The 23,287-nt window shown below is 31.2% G+C and overlaps 1 protein-coding gene across 19 annotated transcripts in view; it reads left to right on the top strand.

The window, feature by feature from the left end:
• LOC142328256 (uncharacterized) overlaps nucleotides 1–23,287 on the top strand; it is a 164,649-nt gene that overhangs the window by 31,754 nt on the left and 109,608 nt on the right. The window contains exon 1 of one of the 19 annotated variants that reach the window (XR_012757258.1): nucleotides 16,388–16,428. The exons of the other annotated variants lie outside the window; for them this stretch is intronic. The gene's annotated coding sequence lies outside the window, so the exon portion shown is untranslated. Of the gene's footprint in view, nucleotides 1–16,387; nucleotides 16,429–23,287 lie in introns of those variants that run through there. 19 annotated transcript variants of the gene reach the window in all.

Consider the following 23,287-nt stretch of genomic DNA (forward strand, 5'->3'; position numbering starts at 1 on the left):
GGAAAAAATAAAAATTATTAGGTATGTGGTCAAGGTCGCAGACAGCAACGTCGCCAGCAGTTTTGTCGATTTCGCAATACCGGGCTAGAATTTTACAACAAATGTAATAAACGTTGTAATAAACAACTTACCAACGGATTACACACGCAAGATTATTGTTTAGTTTTCTGTTCTTGTAGCGTAAATGTTATTTACCGTATTGTTTTCCTTTATTATAGTTGACGCGTAAACTCTTCTTGCGATTCTGGTATATAATTATAAATTTAACAAACTTTAAATAGCGTTTATGCGATTTATTATGTTTTTCTTTTATCTTACGTAACCGCTACCCGATCAGACCATCAGGAAACGATAACGAAAAGACTTTAAGGAATAGGAACGTATCTCATCGACCCCAATAATAGTAAAATTTTATATAGAAATAACCCACTACTTTACGCAAGAAAGAGTTGCAGGAATCCAGATTTTTAGACGTTAGCGAATTAAATTTTTATAAGGCTCGTATTTTTGTATTGTATTGTAATCAGCAGCTCCCGGGTATTTTTGGGGGAAGGAGGAGTTAGTATTTAGCATATGCAAGCGTACTCCTGGAATAGTAGTAATTCTAACAGATATTACGTTAAAGTCTAGGTTTTTTATTTTTATATAATTCTTGCACTAACTACGTAGCAATGACTGAGATGCGCAGAGCAGCATGGCGCATCACGTGTCCCATCTGCACCAATAGCAACAGAGTAGGAAAGCGCAGCTGGCCTGGCAGCACACATACACACTCTCAACGAGAAAGATGGCGTCATCGAACTAGCTATACGTCATTTATGGCGACATTTAAATGGCTATTAAAAATTAATATTAAAATTAAAAACCGTAAAATTCTACAATAAATCACAGAATCGTCCTAAAATTGATCAAATCACTTGAAAATGTTCACAAAAATATACTCTATGTCCTAATCAACTAATCAAGTAAATATTTAATTAATAAATATTTAATAAAAACAGAAAACTGAGGGACGCGAAAACACGTGGTTTTAATACGGCCCTCTTACCTAAAATATATCCTTCTTTACACGTGAAAAAGATATTGTTTTAAACGGTTAATTACTTAAGAGTTAAAAACTACATGAAGTTAATAAACGAACCCGTAATTTAAATGTAAATCGGAAAAACAAATAAAATAAATTCGCGTGATGTACACATTATTAAATATATAATCAACTTTTTAATTTAACCCTTAACTGGGCCCGCAAAGGGTAATCTTACCCACGAGTGCGTGGGGTCGCTTTCTTTCATTAATTAAAATTTTATTGGGGGCTATAACTCTGGAACCGATGAAAACAAGTACCGCTTACGATATATCGCAGAAAACCTCTCGATCAGAGCTTATTACTTCAGTTAAGAAAAAGTTCAAAATCTAATTTTTTTTAAATTTTGGCTTTTTTGGACGGTTTTGGTTCATCCGATTGTAATCAAAAGGGGAGGTGCACAACTAGATCTGTTACAACTGTTTTAAATCCAAAATTCCAACATTCTACGGCTAATCGTTTTTGAGCTACGCGAGGTAATTACGTACGCACTTAAATATGTACAGACGTCACGCAAAAACAAGTGAAAATGGATATTTCCGTTGAAATCTGAAAACCGAAATTATTCGCGATTACAATACTTCCTTTTACGTAAAAATAAAAGTTGTAAATTATAAGTAAAAAATAACTAAAACACTTTAAGGAATATATCTTATCGATCCTAATAACGGTAAAATTATATAAATAAATAACCCACAGTATGCGATAAAAGTCGCGGGCATCCAAAATTATATAATGAACTAAGTTTTGATTAGTCTCGACGCACAGAATTTTATATAAGTTTAAAAACATTAGAATTAGATAAAATTAATTTGTCACCTGTTAAAAAGAAAAAAAAATTATTACTAGTGAAATATCTATTAGAATTTTGTTATCGCTTGTAATTTTAGTAATCGTTAATTGTGTAATGTAATGTAGAATATTTAAATAAAGATCACTCGCTACCAGAAGAACGTTTATTATTATTTTTAAAAAAATGTATTTTCAACGGAAAATGTTAACACACTTAAAAAGCGCGTAACATTTTTTAATAATAAATAATAGAATCCGTATTTATAATTTTTCAGATTTTTCTTTCAGCGGTAAATCTATTGGTTCTCTGATGTGTGTAATTTTCACGCGAATAAATAACAACCGACTTCGATTTTTCAAAAGGGGTGAAGGAAGGTAAAGAAAAAAAAAATTGCCCCTGCCTCCGGTTAATTTACTAAAAAAACATAAATAAAAATAAATAAAAACATAATATAAAAATAAATCCAAGATTAAAAGAACCGAGCCAGGTTGAAACATAAAGTTCGATTGTTTTATAAATATTTCCGTTTGATATGCAGATTTCTTTAATTTCTAAGGCGCTATAAACATTTTATAAAAACTCGGAATTCGCAAGCAAAGAAATCTACTTTTTTGCACCGCTCAAATTTATTCGTTATTACGGGCAATTTTTCTTGAAATAGATAAAAACAAATTACGCCTTCCAAAAATTTACTAAGCATTTTTCAAAAAATAACATTTCAATGGATATAAAATTTATTTTATTACGCAAAAATAACAAAAAAACTTAAAATATGAATCCGATTTACCTATCTTAAAATAATAATCGCAATCTTGACGGGTAATTTACAAATAATATCTAATTTTTCATCTAAACTATTACTTACAACCAGCTCGAACAATATTTACCGTTAAAATTTACGGCTTGTAAACATTACAATTGCTTTCTATTTTAACTTTTACTTCATTGTAATTACGGCAGCTATCATATTAATTTTGTTCGTAATTCCAACCTAATTTTATTTTCCGAATTTAGAAATAATTGCAAATAAAATTACAGTTTACTCGCAGACGTTAAGAAACCGATGAAAACGTTACTAATATGACACGATGGTGGATAAATTGAGAAAATGAAGACGGAAATGATCATAATTTTATAAGGAATACGTTACCGTTCGTAATTTCAAAGAAAAATTTGTTGTTTAATTGAAATCCATCCAAATCGTTTTCGGTAAACCGACCGGGTGTTGCGTGCTGAACGGATTTTGATGTCGGTTTTGCTTGCATTGTTTTATAAAGGTGTGATATTTGTTTGATACGTTTACGACCGTCGCCTATCAGTTTTACGTACCTGTAGTTTACAGAAATAAAAATTAATTTTTTATACTGTATTCATTTCTCTGTACAGCGTTTAAAAAACAGCTGTCAAAAATGGGAAAATAGAATACGGGTAGAGTTGAAATTTAATAAAAATAAAATGTTGATACCAGTATTTTTAATAATATTAATTTTTTTTTCTCTTTCCGTAGGGGGAGGAAAAAGCTCTGCCAGCACTAATGGCAGTGCGGGGTTCTCCCCCGCTAAAAAAAACCTGCCCCCCTATCGTGCAGGGTCCGGATCTAAGCCATATGATATGTACAGTCCCTGCATGATCACACAGGCACTCTACTATCCGAATCCGTATGACCGGAAGGCGTCCCCAGGGGGCGATCGAGGAGCGACGACTCCCGAAAACATCTATGTCCAGACAGGAGCCGGGTAAATTCGTAGCCTGTGTTCCCGTGCTTTCGCTCCACCCAGTTCCTGACGTCGCTTAATAATATTCTCAGTATGTACTGTTTTGATACGGCGTAAACAGTTAAATATGTAACGTTAGAATTATAAGTAAATATGAAAAAATTAAGTAATTTCAGCGATTAACATTTCTAGACCGATAACGGAAAAGTCTACTTCGTCGAAATAGGCAGACCAACAGGTCCTTTCGCCAACCGCGCGAGAAACCGAAAAAAGGATATTTTTATCCCTTTATAGGGGATTGAATAATACCGGAAAATATGTTCGCTGGGAAACATTTCTGCCCTTTGAATAAAATTTTGAGATACAGGACCCTTAAGGTCCATATCTCCTTGCCTGCTACACCTATCGTGACAAATTAATCGCCGTCACGTACAAAAAATCATCGTGCCGATTTCATCCAAATCGGTCCATCCGATCGAGAGATACCCGGTTTCTGGAATTCTTCATCGCTGAAATCGTGTCGTTTGGTTAGAAACAGACATGAACGGTAGCGGTTCGTAGCTAAATTTAACGAGGTTGATTTTCTTAGCCTTTTCAAGGCCGCGGTTAAAGTTTTCTGTAAAATAAAAGAACCGAAAACAAGAATGAATCGATAGCAGAAAGCAGGATAATAATCTAATTCTACACTTTATTAGATTCAAGAATACGGCCCACCGTTTCTAAGCATATTACGCTTAAAAGGCCTATTCGGTTTAATCGAATTTTTTTTTTGTGAATTGTGATTGCGATACGTTTCGGTTTCCAGATTTAAATGGAAATATACATTTTGACCATCCCTAAATCCATTTTGACTAGTTTCGGCGTGACGTAAAAATATAAAATATTTTGATCTTTAAAGGGAAGACTCATCGGTTTGAATCAGACTTCATCTCCTTTTATTTTTTTTTTTCAACTATTTATTTTAATTTAAATATACTGATTTAATAATTATTAACCCGTGATTCTAAAAAAAAAATTACGATACATAATAATTCAATGATAATAAAAAAAAATGAAAAAATAATTAGCGAAATAAAATTTTACATACTTTTAAAAATGTGTAAATTTAATTTAATAGGTATTACATACGTGTGTATATGTAATTGATGTTCGTGAAACATCTGATTATTTAATATTAATTGAAAATTATAATTTAAAATCGTATTATTTTTGGATTTTCTAGTTTACTTACGTAACAAACATCTGTAAATAAGGAATATTTGAGTAGACACTAATTTAGTAAATACAATGATAGGTAGTTAAGTTATCGTTTGTGAACCAACGGAATAAAGACGGTTTTCGAGTGTTACATCGCACTCATTATCTCAAAGGGGAGGGTTAATAAAATCTTTTGTGTATGTATTATGTGGGTTTACGTGAAATTTTATTTAAGGTACCTTGAAGTGCATTTACATCATACTGAAGTACGTTCCTCTCTAAGTTAGTTTAAGTAAGTTTAATCTTTACACGTAAGGATTTTTAGTTAAAAAGATTGTTTAATTTACTCTTATTTTATTTGAATAATACAAACAAATAATAAAACCACTGGAAGTTATCGTTTCAAAAATTGTATTAATATTAAAAAAGTAAATAAAACTAATTATTTAATCAGTAATAAGTAATAAAAAGATTTACATTTGATGCGTTACAAGTGAATTAGGTTATGTTAAACTGTTGGCTCGAGGCTTTAATTATTTTTTATAAACATTACCCCAGACACAGATGAAATTACTCAAATAATGGGGTTCTATGTTATCTAATAGTAACCCTAAAAAAGTAAATAAAATTTACGCTAATATAATGTTTCAAACAAATACATAAAATTAAACGAAGTAATAATAATACTTATAATAATAATATTTTAATTATTTATATAATTTAAAAATATATATATTTACCCGTCGATTTCCGTGGTGGAGTGGTAGCGTCTCGGTTTTTTATCCGGAGGTCCCGAGTTCGAAATCCCGTCAGGCATGGCATTTTTTATACGCTACTAAATTCCATTTCCATATTCCCATACATAAGCTTCTCTATAAAACGCCGTAGTAAATTAATTCATGAAATAAAAAAATAAGTAATTAAAAAAAAATAAAGATAACTTTAACTTAATAGTAATGCATATATTAAAAAAAATCCGTTTTATAATATGTTACTTTATAAAAAGGTAGTCTGTAAAAATATCTCTCCGACGTAGTTTATGAATTCTGATGTAACAACAGATGTCGTATGTAGCCAGCTTCGGGCTTGAACGAATGTACGCGGAAATTAACGAACGTCAGACTGAAGGACAACCTTTCTAGACGCTTGTTGGTGCGTTAAAACATGTACATTTTTATTAAATCTTGAGTTCGTTTGAAACATCATAAATTGGTTTTATTATATTTATTATAATGTGAAATATTATTCAGGAATATGTTTAACAGTGGTATTACTATTAATTTGTAATTGAAACTAAACTTGTATGTAAGGTAAGTACAAAATTAATCGGGTTTTGATAAAAGTTCAATGCAGCAAATTACCTAGTTTATATATTTGTGTGTCTGGCTGTCTCTGTGTGTGTGTGTGTGTGTGTGTGTGTGTGTGTGTGTGTGTGTGTGTCTGTGTGTGTGTGTGTTTTATATATAAATAACCTTTATTTATCCACATGATTACAATTAGTAATACTAGATGAAATGTTTCTTACAACTAAATATTAGTACATAAAATAACTTTTTCTATACTATCATCCACATTTCATTTTAGTTATATTTGTAAATCTTGTAAAATATTTTAGTGTAACTGTTCATTTTAAAAAAATCTTGTACTAAGCTTTTAATATTTTCTTAACTTACACTTTAAGTATAAATATAGTCTATGTAACGTACATTTCCTATTATAATGCAATTCTTAAATATATTCTAATGTATAATTTGCTCTTTTCTCCTAAAGTGTACATTACAATATGTTCAACGAGTAAATAATAAGCAACCCTCCATGACCCAATGATATTTATGACATGTAAATGAGGTGACTTAGGCTGACAATTCCCGAGACCTGTGGTTAATTGAATTTCAACCGTCAAGTATTCTGGCATTTACTGTCTAGTACTCAGTTTCATATAAAAGTAGCTAACTTGTACTAGGCTTTGAATCTCATAACCTTTGACTTTGAGAATCAGTGCGTGTGCGCGTGTTATGTTACCATTTGTTCCTGATGCGTTCATACTGTTATATGTTTTACAAGTCCGATTCTTTGAGAGAATAAACACGTATAAAATTCACTGGAGCGAATATTTGTCAGATAAATGTATTTCTCTTATTTCATATATATATTACATACACACAAACACACACTCATACTCACAGTGCAAAAAAAAATAATCCTTGTTCCATGAAATTAAAAGGAAATTTTAAATAAGAATGCTCTTTAAACATTAAATAACCAATTTTTTTATTTGCGCTGAACATAAACCACAAGATAAAATTAATCTTGTTTTAATGAATGAGTATAAAAATTGTAATAAATTTACAATTTAATACCATTAAATGATTAAAAAAAAATAATAATTAAAAATTTATGATTAATGTAAAAATATTATTAATTTTTAACAACATGGAATCTGATGTTGACAACACATGATTTTTTGTACGCCTATTAAATTACACTTACACTTTTTTTAAATGTAAATACGTAAAATTTTATCTCATTAATAATTGTAGATATTTTTTCTTTTTTTTTTGCTATTGATTTATTATTCATTGTAATTTTTTTTTATAATGAAAGGTTAATAATTATTAATAAATTAAAAAAAAAAATAAAAAAAATGTAGATGAAAAAGGAGATTTTAACCGATGTGCTTTCCTCTTTCAAATATTTCATTAATTAAAATTTTTTTTGGCTATAACTGGAACAAATGAAAATAAATACCATTTACGATATATCGTTGAAATCCTTTCAATGTGGGCTTATTACTGCAGTTAGAAACAAGATTTTGGGGTTTTTTAGACACTTTTGGTTCAGTGGATTGCAATCAAAAGGGGAGGTGCACAACGAGATGTTACAACAGTCCTAAACACAAAATTTTAACGTCCTACGGCTAATCGTTTTTGACTTATGCCAAATACTTAAAGTACATACGTACGTACAGACGTCACGCCGAAAGTAGTCAAAATGGATATTTCAGTTTAAATCTGAATATCGAAATTTTTCGCGATCACAATAATTTCTTACTTCGTACAAGGAAGTAAAAATGAACTAAAATTAAAACGGGTATTAAGAAACTATTTTTTCATGCATTTTGAATTATTTATTTATTAACAAAATGGATCACTTTTTACGTTTTTTTTTATTTTTTAAGATAAATTCTCTCTAATGATCATCTTATAAGTTTTTTCGGAAATTTTTATTAAATGACTTTTTATTATAATTTTTTTAATTTAAAAATACACAGAATATATGTATAAACCGATCGAAAATATTTTTCATTCTATTTTCCTGGCATAGATCTAAAGGTATACTGCAAGAAGGAAAAGTATGATAATCAGTCAAAAAGGGGTATGGTCTTTTTTTTAATTTCTCCAAGTTTTATGTCTGAGGAATCCCAAAAAAGAAAAGATAAAGTGTTTTGACGGTGGGGGGGGTTTCCCCCCCACCGTCAAAACGAAAACGAAAACGAAAAGACTCGTTGCAACAACGGGTCTTTTCCCGTTGTTGCAATTTTCATTCGTTTTACTTATTTAATTTTAAATATTTAGTGATATGCGATATCAAATTTCTATTCGCGCGCGTGCGATTGTTTTAACGTGCACTTTTGTATTAATAAAAAGTCACCTGATTTGAGGTTTGTCCGAAATGGAACATTAAATAAACGGTAACTATCAGTTCTATTTTATTTATCGCAAATACAGGGTGATTTAGGAAGAAAGGGAAATAATTTGGGAACCGATTCTAGATCTTGAAATAAAGGAAAAAGTTCACGTACAAACATATGTCCGAAAACGCTTCTTTGTAAAGTTACGGCTAGCGTAAATTTCGCTCGGATTTCAGTTCCCCTGTGAAATAAGTCATACTGAAATTTTTAAGGCGTTATATAAGGGGTAAAATTGATGGTTTCTTATGTTTTTTGACCTGTAAAATAGAATTAAAAAAAAACAGTACCATCATCCCTTATTTTCACGATATCCAGCGTAGAACAGAAAAGTTCAGTGACGAAAAACACGTTTTTTTAGGTTTGAAGTAGAATAACTCTGTTAAACAAACTTGTAGAGTTTAACTTAAATTCTATTATACCGTATTTAAAAATCTAGTAGTTTCTGAGAGTCTGTTTTTCACGCAAAAAACTACTAAACCGACTTTTCTGAAATGTTACGTAACCTGGAAGGACCATATGATTACTGTAATCACGAATGTTTCACCGTTTCAAAATTGTGGGGGATTAACTAACTTACGGTAACAACCGGATTAGGTCCTTTTCGTTTCTTGCCCTTCCGTCCATAAGTTTGCAAGTTTCTTGCATGGAAATATCTCAAATAGTAGGAAATATTTTTTTACCCGTACGGAAGACAGGTAACCGTTAAGATGGAAACCGACTTTTTTGAAACCCGTATACTTCAAATTATTAAAAGTTTCGAATCCTGTACTAAGTATTCGGTGTAGTGACCGGTTAGTATTGTATGAAAAAAGCCAGTAGCGTAATATTCGTTGAAATAATTACATAATGATTAAAATCTATCATATAAAAAGAAAATAGAGAAAAAAACTTTTAGAGGTAATTATTATTTATTAAAATTTTTGGAGGTAGCTTTGAGATGAATCGCTGGAAAACATTTGTCGTTGGGGATATATACTATATTTTTGTAATATATGTTTTATATTTGTAAAAAATGTTCCAAGCGATGATACTGACTGTCTCACCTGAATTTGCGTCAGGTGTCGCAAGAACTTTGACAGCAACGTTTTGCACATTGTTGTCAAGGGCATTGATTTCTGTCGAACGTTCGCCTTCAGTTCATCGATACTGAGGGTTGTAACATTTGATAAGAAGTTTATTAAGTAAGTAATTATATATATATATAAATGAATGTTTGTCTGTCTGTGTGTCTCTTAAGCCTTTCTAAACCGTTCATCCGATAGCATGAAAATTTAGGGAACGGTTGGACGCATGCCAGGGAAGGATTCTGAATTAGTTTGGACCCGCTAGGTAGCGCTTTGGTCGAGATATTTTGAAAAATTGTATTTATGGTCCGATTTGCCTCGTATTCAGAATACGTGTTACTTAAATGGAAAGAATTATCTCCGCAAAAAATGGTCCCGCTAGTTGGCGCCGGGGTTGAGATATTTAGAAAAATTATATTTATGGACCGATTTGGTTCGTATTCAGAATATGAATATTAGTTACGTGAAAATAAATATTTTTGCAAAAACTGTACCCGCTAGGTGGGGCCGGTGTCGACATATTTACGAAACAAACAAATATTCAAATAGACTTTTTTATTCTATATATATATAAAAAATGCATGTTCGTATGTGTGTCCGCTAAAGATAAAAACACTAATGGACCGATTTACGCGCGGGAAAACGGGGTAAAGGTGGAAAGAGAAAAGGGGAAAACGGGAAAGGCTAAAAAGGAAACTGGGTGAGCGATGATGGAGAAGAGCGAAATAAAATAAATTTCTTATAGTAACAAATGCTTTAATAATAAATAAAAAAAAAATAATAATAATTAAATAGTTCAAGAGATAATGATAAAATAATACCATAACATAATTTATAAAATTGTATAGTTTATACGTTGACAGAGGACTTTTGCTAAGAGGAATTTTAGAGGTAAATCTTTTTTTATTTAATTTTTTTGGGATGAGGCAAAATCAGTCTAACTAATGCGTCGAGGGGCGAGAGAGGGACGGGAGTTTTAACAAACGCAGCTGGCTTCCTTCGCTCTGATTGGCTACCGTCAGACAGTACTGAACAAGCGTTGTACAATTCAAATACAACCGAAAACATGTGTACATGTGTGTGTGCGTACGTATGAGTATATTGCTGTGCGAGTAACACGTTAATATAGACGTTTTCTTATAAAGACATTTCTTATATAGACGTTCGATATAATTAAATTAAATCAAGATTTGTCGATTATTTTATATTTATTACATTTTATTTAAAATAATAATTAATCTCCCTTAATATTTATAATTTTTTTTTTTAAATATTACGATAAAGTTTATCTGTTTTGTAAAGTAATTTAAAAAAAAAAAGATTCTTATTTAACTTATTAAAAATAAATCCATTAAAATAAAAAAAAATAGATTGTAATAAAATCTTTACGAAGCTATATAAATATATTACTAGGATGAAAAATTATGATGCAAGTGTTATCGCACATAAAAACATATAACAAGACGGTCAGGAACCGCTTTGCTGGCCGTTCCCGTGTTACTAGAGAGCCTCCTAAAATTTTTAAATTTACCATCTGTTAAAAACAATAATTACAATTACTGTTTTTAAGATGCTTTTTTTCTAAACGGCAATTGCAATTATTATTTTTAAACGTTGCATATCTTAGGTTAAGCTGAGAGCGGATGATACTCGGTCCGGTCACAGTCTTTCAATAGATTTCAATGCCTCGGCACAAAATGAAGAAAAGCCAAAAACTGTGACGCTACATTAAAGACTTCACAATTTATCATTAAAGCTAAATCGTCTAGATGAAAACCCTTTTTTTTATTTATTTTATCGCTACGTTGCTTAGATAGGGAGATATGCAGCGTTAAAGACAAAAGTGGCCTTTTACCTTTAAAATGGAACATTTCCGTTTAGCAAAATCGGAAAAAAGAAATTAAATGTAAAATTTTAAGATTTAAACTATTTTATTGCAGTTCACTTCTTTCTTTTTCCTGTTTAGCCTCCGGTAACTACTTTTCAGATAATACTTCAGAGGATGAATGAGGATGATATGTATGAGTGTACATGAAGTGTATGTAGTCTTTTACAGTCTCAGTTCGACCGTTCCTGTGATGTGTTAATTGAAACCCGACCACCAAAGAACACCCGGTATCTACGATCCGGTATCCAAATCCGTGTAAAAATAACTTACTTTAGTAGGATTTGAACGCTAGAACTCTCGATTTCCAAATCAGCTGATTTGGGAAGACGCGTTCACCGCTAGACCAACCCGGTGGGTTATTGCAGTCGCTGATAAACTTTATTTCCCCTATGGGCTCGATCAAACGCGGAGAAATACTTTAAAATTTTTTTAAATGTTTTTTCTCGCCGATCTTTTTTTTAATTTGATTATTTTTTTAAATCTGAAGTATACGGTCAAGAAGATTATTCAAGCTTTAATTTTTTATTTATTCGCCATTTTAGACCTGTCGGTTGCAAAATTAAAGTAGTTTGATCAGAATCATTTTTTATCGTGACACATAGGTGTCCTTCTAATTTTTACTCCTTGTACGAAGTAAAGGAAGTATAACGATCAGAACAAATTTCGGTTTTCATATTTCAACGGAAATATTCATTTTGACTAGTTTTGGCGTGACGTCTGTACGTACGTATGTATCTCGAATAACTCAAAAACGATTAGCTGTAGGATGTTGAAGTTTTGGATTTAGGACTGTTGTAACGTCTAGTTGTCCTCTTTTGATTGCAATCGACTGGACCAAAAGCGTTCAAAAAAACGCAAGATCAATAAAATTTGGATTTTGGACTTTTTTTAACTGCAGTAAAAAGTCCTCATCGATAGCTTTTCAATGATATATGATAAGTGGTAATTATTTTCATCGGTTCCAGAGTTATAGAAAAATTAAATTTTAATTAATGAAATAATTAAATTCGGTACGAATCCGACTTCGTCTCCTTTTTTTTAATCATTTTTTTAAATTGATTTGTTAATAATTATTAACATCTGATTGTAAAAAAAAAATTACGATAAATAATAATTCAGTAATAACAATAAAATAAAAAAAAATTAAAACCTTTCAAAAGTTATTAATGAAATAAAATTTTACGTACTTTTCATTTAAAAAACTGTGTATATGTAATTTAATAGGCGAACAAGGAAGTCATGTAGTGTCCGCATCAGATTTTTTATGATTAATTCACCATATAAGATAGAAACTTGACAAGTGACCTTGTCGCTCACTTGTCAACAATAAAACTAAATCGGGGAGGCGCACCCCTTGTTACAATTAAAACTATTGAAGTTCTTATATCTAAAAGGTAGCAATTTAGGCTGCCACGCCTCGGTCGCTGTATGCCAGCTAGTACCTGTCCACCATTTAACAGCGCTTGGAGCTATTTTGGCTGGTGGCCAGCCATTATCTCAAGGAAGGATTCCTACAACAGAGCTTAGGAGTCATTATTACATTACACAACCCTTAAAATTAACGATGACGGTTGAACATAGCAACCTCATCGTGGAACTCACACACGGTCCGCCAATGCGGCTCTCGCCAGATTGACTCGGAACGGAACCCTTCGGGCTTCCCCTGGTGACGGTCTTTTCCACAACTAGGTGCGCATCTTTAAACAGAGCCGTACGGTTAGACAAATAGTCTGTTACCACGGCTTGCAGGGATTCGGGAACATTGCGGCGTGCCAAAGCATAGAGGACAGAACGCCAACACAAGGAAGGAAATGCCGCCTCTATATAAATAAAAATAGCCAAAACATATTTGCAGTCGGCGCTTTCCACCTCGGCAAGAGCATTTAAGATGCAGTCCTCGGTGCCAACCCCTGTAATGAAACCGTATCGGCCTCGATTTAGAAAACAGCTTATATCGATGCTTTCCTCGAGCCGTTCCACAACCAGCCTTTCAAGCAACTCGCCGAGAACCGGCAAGAGGCTGATGGGTCGATAACTGCCGACCTCACCAGGATCCTTTCCAGGTTTCAGGAGTACCCTTAACAAGGCCACCTTTCAAGCAGCTTAGGCATCCCGTGAATAGTCTGCCAAGCGGTTCTCTTATGACAGGCAGTAGATGGTAAAAAATATCCGGGTCAAGTCGGTAAATAAGTACTGTATAGTACTTATTTAATTTTTTTTACGGTTACTGTTCAGCAACCAAAAAATGTAGTTTTAGATTTTAATTAATTTTTTCTTTCCCGTCTGTATAGCAGCTATAGCTATATAGAAGCGAAAGTATAATAATCGGTCAACACCGGGCATATCCGGTTCTCACCGAGTCTTGACGAACTGACCCCTAAGGATACCAGAAAACCGAAAGATGGCATCGAAACTTCCGTAAAACCGAAATTTCCGCGATAAAATGTGCGCATATATGTATGCATGTTGGTGTGTAAATCGCCTTATATCTCCAGAAATACTTGACCGATTTTCACCAAACTTGACTATAATATTATTATAGAAGGGACATCGGCGCTATTAAATTTTCAATTAAGAAGGTCAGCGGATGGGAGATACAGGGGGAAAAACGAAATCGTCTCCCGATTTTGCATAATTAAAGTTATATATATATTTTTTTATAATTTTGTGAATATCAATAAACAATTTTGTAAAAAAAGTTTTTGCTAAATTACCACCACCTCTAAAAATAGTTTTCGGTGCGGCCTATAAATCACCTTATACTCGTAACTCCAGAACGGATTTTTTTTTTTATTCTGAAGTTATTGAAAGCAGTACAAGGGGTGATTTTCGTTGCAGGTTTTTTTTCGATAATTTTGTGAATATAAATAAATAAACAACTCTTGTAAAAAAATTTCAAAATTTCACCCCCACCCGTAAAAATTATTTTAATTTTGAAGAGTTATAGACGGTAGTATAAGGGGTGATTTTCGTTGCATTCTTTTAAGTTAATTTGTGAACGATTATAAAAGAAACATCTTTCGTGTAAAACCGTTTTCTAAATTGCACACTTCACTCCAAAAAATATTAATAATTTTGAAACGTTGTAGAAGGCAAAGCAGCGGGTCTTTTTCGTCGTAGTTATTTCCGTTTGAATCTCGTCGGATCCACAAATTTGTTCCCCATCAAAGTGCGGTTCTTTCCCTGCCGACTTCCAGCCTTAGACACTCTACATCCCGCTTACGGCCGGACTACTGCTGTAGTCGTTAATGTGTTGTGACGTCACAGGCGAGCGGTGGAATTAAATAAACGAGTAACGTTTACGGAGTAAAAATTTATTTAAAGTGGCCGCTAGTACGGTCACACCTGCGCGAATGAAATACGGTATGCGCGCGCGCTTTAATTGGAGTAATTGAATTAAATAAAGAAATAATACTGTATTTAAATAAAACGATAAATAGTTTCAATTAAGTTGCGTGTGCGTAAACTGTGCGTCAGAAAAAATCCTACAACTGTGTCGTCAGCTTTTTTCTTTTTGTAAACTGTTCTTATTAATTTTCTTGTTTTAAAGTTTATTTAATAACGGTTTAACGTAAATATTTTTTGCAATAATTTTTTGTGCGGTTTAATTTTTCTCCAGATATTTTTTTTATCGTATAATAACATTTATTTTTTAAACCGAATTATCAGAGGGAAGCCTCTTTTAATTTTTTTTTCCTTAAGCGTAAATTAAGTTTAGAAAGGAACAGATATTTATGTTGTAAGTTTCGTTTAAGTAAGTTTTTTTCATCGATTTGACTTCAAGATTACCGGCTGTATTTTTAAAAAATCTAAATCGTAAATATTTAAGGTAAGAAGATTTGTTATTCTAAATAATTTAAACTTAGGATTTCTCTGGTGCAGAATATTATTATAGATAAATAATTTATCTGTTGTATTAATATACAAAAATACCGATGTTAATTTACCGGTTTCCGTTAGAGGATAGATTAAAGTCGTCAAGTAAAACCGGATACGATTAATTAAACGCTTAAACTTTGAAGATCATGGCTGTTGCCATTTTTAGGTCGATTAATATCGACCTTCTAATATAACCGTAAGGGGTGAGTACTGTAAAAGGCTTTTTAATTGTCTAAGCTAAGTTAAGCGACATTAGCGACGTACCAAGGCCATCTAGGGCTAATCTGTTACACGATTTTTCATCGCACCACACCAAACATTAACTTTAGGCGAATCGCTTTTTTTCTCGACAATTGCGTGTGGGTTTTCAGAGCCCCGTATTCGTGAATCGTGTCTGTTAACCCATCCATTCGCGTGGAATGTAGCTTCGTCTGTAAAAATTATATCGTCTAAAAACGATTCGTTTTCACTTATTCTGTCCGACATTTCAACAGCGAAATTGTAACGTTTTACACAATCATCGGGTTTCATTTCCTACAGTATCTTTGGTTTTATAAGCGTGTAATTTCAGTTTTATTGTAGCAGGTAAACAGCTGCTTCTCTAGCGTGGAGATGTTGCATCTAAAAAAAAAAATAATTTTATTTATTTTTAATCCCTGATTTGATATTTAAACAAATATAATAATACTTATTAACAAGATTTTATGTGCGCGCGCGTGCGGGTCTGCATTTACATGTATTGTATGTTGAGCATGATTACGTAATAAGTTAGTTACGTAGTAATAGGTTAATTAAATAAGCGTAAATTTTGTTATAACTCTTTCGTGTATCGTTAAAATGGAAATTTATTTTCGTTAATATTTAATGTAATTATAAGTTCCGCAAGATTGAAAATAACTTATTTGGTATTAGAGGACGTTTGATGGTTTGATGGATGGACACGTATAAGCGAAAAAAATTTTAGATGGAATAATTTTGTTGTTTAAAAGTAACGGTAAAGATGTCGTGACATTCGTTGCCATAGTGGGGGTTGACAGAGAAATATGTGTGTCCCGCAGTTGTGCTGTATAAGTGTACGGGAAAGTGTAGTACGTGTGTTCGTAGACTCAATTTTAAGGTAATTACTTTTTTAATTTTTTTTACAATTTTTGAAACAATAATCTGCAGATGTTTTCTCTTTCTATGTATGTATTCAAATAATTTATTAAATTAAAAATGTTAATAGCCCGAATTTACACTCATTAATTTAAAAAAATAAATAATTATTCACCGTGTTTAAATTTTCTTCGTAACATTTAAAAAATATTTACCGTTAATTTTTTTAATTGAATTTTTCTGTTTTAAATTTATTACGAGGCACAAAAAAATCAATTTGCTGGATCAAACAACCTACTAACATGACTGTTTTGGTTTGACTCCAAGCGTTGAGTCAATTCTTACCAATTTTTTTTTATACAAAAAAAAACCCTCATGGTTTAACTTTAATTTAAGTTTCAGTTTAATAAGATAATTACACGCGCTTATTTAAATATTTATATTTGGTTTCTTAAAAACAAATTTTTTATTATAAGAGTTAATCTTTTAGATTTAAATTGAGATTATTTTATTAAGCTTTCCGGGTTTATTTTCATCTATTTTGGATTCTTGATTTTTTTTGTTGTATTGAATTAGCATAAGGGGTAGCTTTACGGTCTGGTTTTGATGCTTTAAATTGTTAGCTTTTAAGTTTATTTTCTTATATTTTGAACCCTTGTTTTTTATATTAAATTGATTTAAGGTTAGGGGTAGCTTTAAGTTCTAATTTTGATGGTTTAAATTGTTAGCTTTTAAGATTATTTTTATCTATTTTGAATTCTTTGTTTTGACTTTAGGTTTAGTCGGGGTATTAACGGGCTCATGTAGAGGCCCCTACTTCAGGTTCTATAATTTTAGCCGGTGTAATATTAAAGTTGGGGGGTATGGTTACCCCCAGTATGGGGGGCTTTACCCCCAGTAAAGTATGGGGGTATGGTTGGATTCGTCGATTAGGTTATATATATTTTTTTTTATTTAATTACGGTTATTTTTTTGTTAGTATTTGTTTATTTGGTCGTTAGAATATTTTGTATAATTCAAAGAGATTTAAAGGTTCTTGTTGCTTATTCTTCGTCTGTTTGTCACATAAGTCTGGTTATTTACTATAACTGGTTTGGGATTAATCGGTTCATCGTCTTTTATGGTCGCTCCTGCTTTTGTTATTTACATATGTCGGGGTTATTTACGATCGATCGGGAAGACGAAGATTCTTTCTCGTTAAGGGATTGCTTAATTATTTACCTTTACTTAGTTTTTTTTTATTTTTGTTTTGCGTCTTCTGGTCCTCCTAGAATGAATTTATTTTCTGAGATTAGTTTAATTATTTCTATTTTAAGATGAAGATTTTATTTTTTATTTTTCCTGCTTGTTATAAAGTAATAATTTTTTCTTTAACTCAGCACGGTCTTTATTCCGGTGATTAAATTTTAATTAGTTCTTGTTATGTTCGTGAATTTTATGTTTTGCTTCGTCATTGTTTCTTTATTTTTTTATATAATATTTGATTTATTTATTTTAATTTAAAATTTTGATTTGTGATGTCAAAGATCTTTTCGAGAATAGGCTATGTTTTTCTGTTACAATCTTTTTTTTTTCTTTGGTATTTATTTGTTTGAATATGATTTCGTTTGTTTTTGATTGAATTTCTTGTTTTTTTATGTCTTGTATTTTTAATTAGAAGTTGTGTTTTATTTTATAGTCTTGGTGATTTAAATTTAGTTCGGTTTTATTATTTGGTTGTTTTATTTATTCAAAGTACGGTTTTTTTTAATTTTAATACCTGATTTTATTTGTTTATTATTAGGCTGAGATGGTCTCGGGTTAATTTTTTATTGTTTAGTTATTTATTATCAAAATAGAGTTTCTTTATGTTCTGGTCTTATTACTTTATTAATAAATCGTGCAGGCGATGTATTTTTAATTTTGTGTATCGGTTTATTTATTAATTTTGGTTCTTTTCATTATATTTTTTTGACGGTGATTTTATTAATTTGGTTTTATTTGCTGCTTCTTTTACTAAAAGCGCTCGGTTCCCCTTTTGTGTTTGGTTGCCTTCGGCGACGGCAGCTCCTACCCCTGTTTCTACTTTGGTGACTTCTGGTGTTTATTTAATTATTTTATTTATTTTTGCGATACTTGTGCCGCTCGTTTAGAAAATGATTTGATGAAGATTATTGCTTTTTCTACTCTTAGACGGTTGGGATTTATATTTTTTATTCTTTCTCTTGGGTCTTCATCTCTTTGTTTTATTCATTTATTAATTCACGCTGTGTTTAAATCGTTACTTTTTTGTGTTCCGGTATTATTTTTATTCATTGTTTTTTAGGTAGTCAAGATATCCGATTTATAGGAGGCTTAGTTAAGCATTTTTTGTTTCTTTAGTTTGTTTATGTGGATTTCCTTTTTTTCTGGGTTTTATTCAAGGGATTTTATTTTAGATTTTTTTTAAATATTTAGTTTTTTTTAGGGCGGTGGCGGGGGTTACTTTTATTTATAATTTACGTTTAATTTATTATTTGTTTTCTTCTAATTCTTTTTTCCCTTATATTAATTTTTCTTATAGTTTATATCTGAATATTTCTCTTTTTTATATATTTTTTTGTTTATTTGTTGGTTTTTTAATGTTTTGATTATTTAAGGATGATTTTTTTTTGTTTAGCCTGTTGATTTTAGGTTAATTTTTTTATATTTATTTATTTTTTGTTTGTTTTTGGATGTAGTGAGTTTATATTTTTACTTTGGTTTGATTTATGTATGGTTTTTGGGTTTTTATTCTTCTGGTTTTTTTTTAAATTTTGTTATTTTATATATGGATTACTTGTAGAGTATTTTGTTTCAGGTGGCTTAATTGGGTTTTTGAGGTGGTTAGGATTTTTTTTTATAGGTGTACTTGAACGTTCTTAGGTTTTACTTTTTTTTGTTCGGATAGCTTAATTTAAAGCTTAACATTGAAATTGTTATTATGAATTTTTTCTCTGGACATTTACAAAATTTATTTATTTATACGTTGAAAGTATTGTTGTTTTTTTTAAACTATATAAATAAGAATAAAGTCTTTCACTTGAAAGGTAATTAGCGGCTCCTTTTCTTTTAATTCTCTTGACTGGATATTATCAATTTTTTCGTTAACAGTGGAATAGCTTCTATTTTAGCTTCGGCTAATTTGATTATGAGGATTATCCTTAATATTAAGTCGAAATTAATTGTAATCTTCTTCATTACTCTATTTAAGAGAAATTGATTTTTCAATAATTTTTATTTGCAAAGTAAATGTTATATTTAACTATTCTCCTTCTTTACTTCGTTCTAGTATTCCTATCTTTCATACCGTGTATATGTCGATTTCAGGCGTAAGTTTGTCTTCTTCAACAGCCCGTAATTCATCTAAACAATAACGCGTAAGTAAACGATCGCGCAGGAGTTATAAATTAAAAACGTAAGTAATTTCATCAGAGGGTTAGATACCGGGATTTCGGTTCGATTCCCAGCTTGTGTTCATTTTTTTTTAGCTATTTATCGCACTGTATCGCGTAAGAATTTATTATAACTGAAAGTTACTTCAAATTTATCGTTAAAATAAATGTATTTTTTTTTATTTAGAGAAAGCTGAAAACCAACAAAGTCGAATAAAATACGCTAGTAATTAAAATGCGTCTCCAGTCTATCGCGTGCTAAAAATTAACTATTTCTTAAAACATTAAAATAAAAATATTCCTATATATACATAATTCCCTTAAAATTACTATTAAGAACCGGATAATCGACTGAACGTAACGTAGATATTGATTTCATACTTATAGATTTTGATAGAAATATTTAATCGTGATTTTGGTTATTGCGAATTAAATATCTTTTCAACAAGTAAAGTAATCAAATGTAAATTTTTTAAGAGAAAGCTTGGCACCGTATTTTTTTAATTTTTATATATATAAAATGATTTCATTCGTTATTTTGGTCGTAATAAAATTCTTAGATGTTAGCGGTAATTTCAAAATTGAAAACGACATACGGTGTTGGATAAATGATTATTAGAAGAACCTGTCGATCGACTGCCGTTCAATTAGCTCTCGCAAAAACGTTTTCCTGCATTTACACCCTCAGGCTCTATAAACAATGAAGATTATAGGAAAGTAATTTGAAAGTCTAAAATTTTTTTAGTTGTTTTACAAAAAGCGAATCAAACTTTCAAAATTATGATCCGTCGCCATCGATAGTATTTTTTTTACGGAGCCCGGTGCATATGCCTTTTTTGGCGTCTTCTTACTCGATCTGTTGCAAGCAGGTCTTGTTAAATATAAATAGTTAAAATATTTAACGTTTCCTTTTTTATTTGTGAATGGAGCCAACAAGGATGTAAATTCAGGCGACTTCGATTGTCTGTTTAGTATTTTTATTTTATTTTACCTGTATGTAACGGTTTGATTACTTTTATTTTAATCGATGCGTTTACGTCAGCTGCGGGGTAACATTTTTGAAAAATATTCAATCTGTAAAAGAATGCAACATAATAAAATTTCTTACGGGAATGTATAAGAAACGGAAAACCGACTTGGTTAAACTGTCTTCGCATTTCTTTTTTTACAATATCAAAGTTCGATATTTATTTTTTCGTTTGACGCCTAAAGGCTCATGCCCAAATTACAATTTTTTTTTAATAATATGACGGTTAAGTAGATAAATATTTTCGTACGTAAAAAATTAACGGCATTTGGAACCAACACGTTTCGGATATAAGTCGGTTACGCGATACATTTTAATCTGAGAATGTAAACTGAAATGTACATTTTTTTTGTCAACCAGAACGGTAGTAGTAAAAAATTAACCAGAAAATTATGTCCTCTTTCAATTGTAATACGTATTATACGTGTGGGCTGTTAAGCGTGTCAATCGACCTAACAATTTCCAATGGAGTAAATTTTCTGTGAAAAAATACTCATCCCGTACATTTTATCGATCGATGAAATCAAAATAATGAATCCGCGATGAAAAAATATTTTGTTAAGTTTCGAGTTTTTTGCGTAATTAAAGAATGGAGGAATCTCTTACTCGTACATATTTTTAAAACAGAAATCCGTTCTTTTTGTACAGTAAATAATTCTGGGTTCGATTTCAGGGTTAGGCTTGGAATTATGTTATATTATTTTCAAAATTCGTAAATAATAAACCCTCTTGTAAAAAAATGCGTGAATATTAAACGGTTACCGACCGGTTTCCTATTTACGACTGGTGAAAGAGCAGCGAAAAGGTTTTTCTTTGTTCGATTCAAAATTTGTATAGGCTATACAATTTTAGGAATAATGACTTTAAAATTTCTCATTCACTAAACTAAGGAAGTTATAAAAACTTATTCTAATCTTAGCTGATTGTAGACAATGGCCTGCTATGCGGGCAGGTACCGTAACGGTAACTATACAATCTCACTACGGAAGCCAAGGATGGAATCCCCCGATCTATCGAAAACACGTTTAAGTCTTAATATATGTCCAAGCCTGTCGAATAAGGGTTAATATTATTTGGAATTCCAAGTAATATGTTCATAACGTTTTGGAAGGTCGGTAAGCGATTAGTTTCATCTTTTTGTTTCCACGAGAATTTTATACTATCTTACCCCATACCTACCTGAAATATTTCGGTAGGGCGATAACCGTAAATTCTTTTCAGGTATAAACATTTGTTAGTGCAAAATTTAAAGTTACATCGGAAACAAATAATGTTGAAATTATGGCCCAAACCCTAATAATAACAGCCTTCCGATAATTATAATAAAAACTAATTTGCAATACTACTACAAATTAAACGGCCCGGTCAACTGAGGTATTGTTTACTTTAATTATCATATTTAATTTAAAAATTTACCTTCATATTTTCAGTTCTAAAGTCAACAAATTTTGAAAAAATTTAAACAATTTTGAAGTTTCAAAAAGTTATTACAGATTTAGAAGGTAAATCGGTTGTTATTTTAGTACGGTGCGAATTATAAACTTCTCAATTTGGCTTCAACATATACAAGTACAGCATTTACATATATATAACCAGACAAAGAAAATATTTTCGTGTGTCTCAACGCAATACTTCGGCTTATGAGAAGGGCCGTATTACGTTTCTACTGCCTTTTTTAATAAATTGAAAGACTTAAAAATATCCCACCGATTCGATTAAAATACAATCAAAAAATTTTGTTTGTCGATGAAGTTTTACAAATGATTTTCCGCATCCCTTTCAGTCTATACATAAATATACGCTTAAAATATTTTTGAATAACAGCTGAATTGTTTTCCTCTTTCAAACATAATGTTTTTCTGCAATTTCCAGGGAGAAGTACGGTCCACTTCTTTTTGTTTTTAGAGAACACCGTTACGGAAACAAACCGATCTCGATGTGTGAAAACCGGCTTTTTTCTCTCGATTAGAGGCCTCCGAGATAGCCAGATCTCTTTGTGTGGGATATCGTAAAGAATCCGTGTAAGCGCCTCCTCTTCAGGCTACAGCGGTCGAACTGTGGAACCGCATAACCACCACCGTGTGTTAGCAGTGAACCTTGTGCATCCCGCGGGGGGACGTAAAAACTTCACGAATAACACGTAATATAAAATTAATCTTAAGTTTTTATATTCGATATTTTTCAAAATGTAAAAGATTCAGATCGCACGATTTTTTTTTAGGATACGCTTTTTTCCGTTCGTATATTTCCTTTACTACTGCTATTCTAATATTTATTATTTAATTTCACTTTTTTAATATTTTTTTAGCATTTTATCAAAGTATCTGTACTTTTTTCTTGACGGATATATTCAATCGCTTTTAATTAATTTATTTTTTTATCAAGATTCATTTTCTTACTGCTTCTTCGTTTTTAATTTTGAAATCATCTGTTGAATATCCTGCGTTTTATCTTCAAAAAAG

Source organism: Lycorma delicatula, chromosome 7 (assembly GCF_047948215.1).
Source record: "Lycorma delicatula isolate Av1 chromosome 7, ASM4794821v1, whole genome shotgun sequence".
Lineage (NCBI taxonomy): Eukaryota > Metazoa > Arthropoda > Insecta > Hemiptera > Fulgoridae > Lycorma > Lycorma delicatula.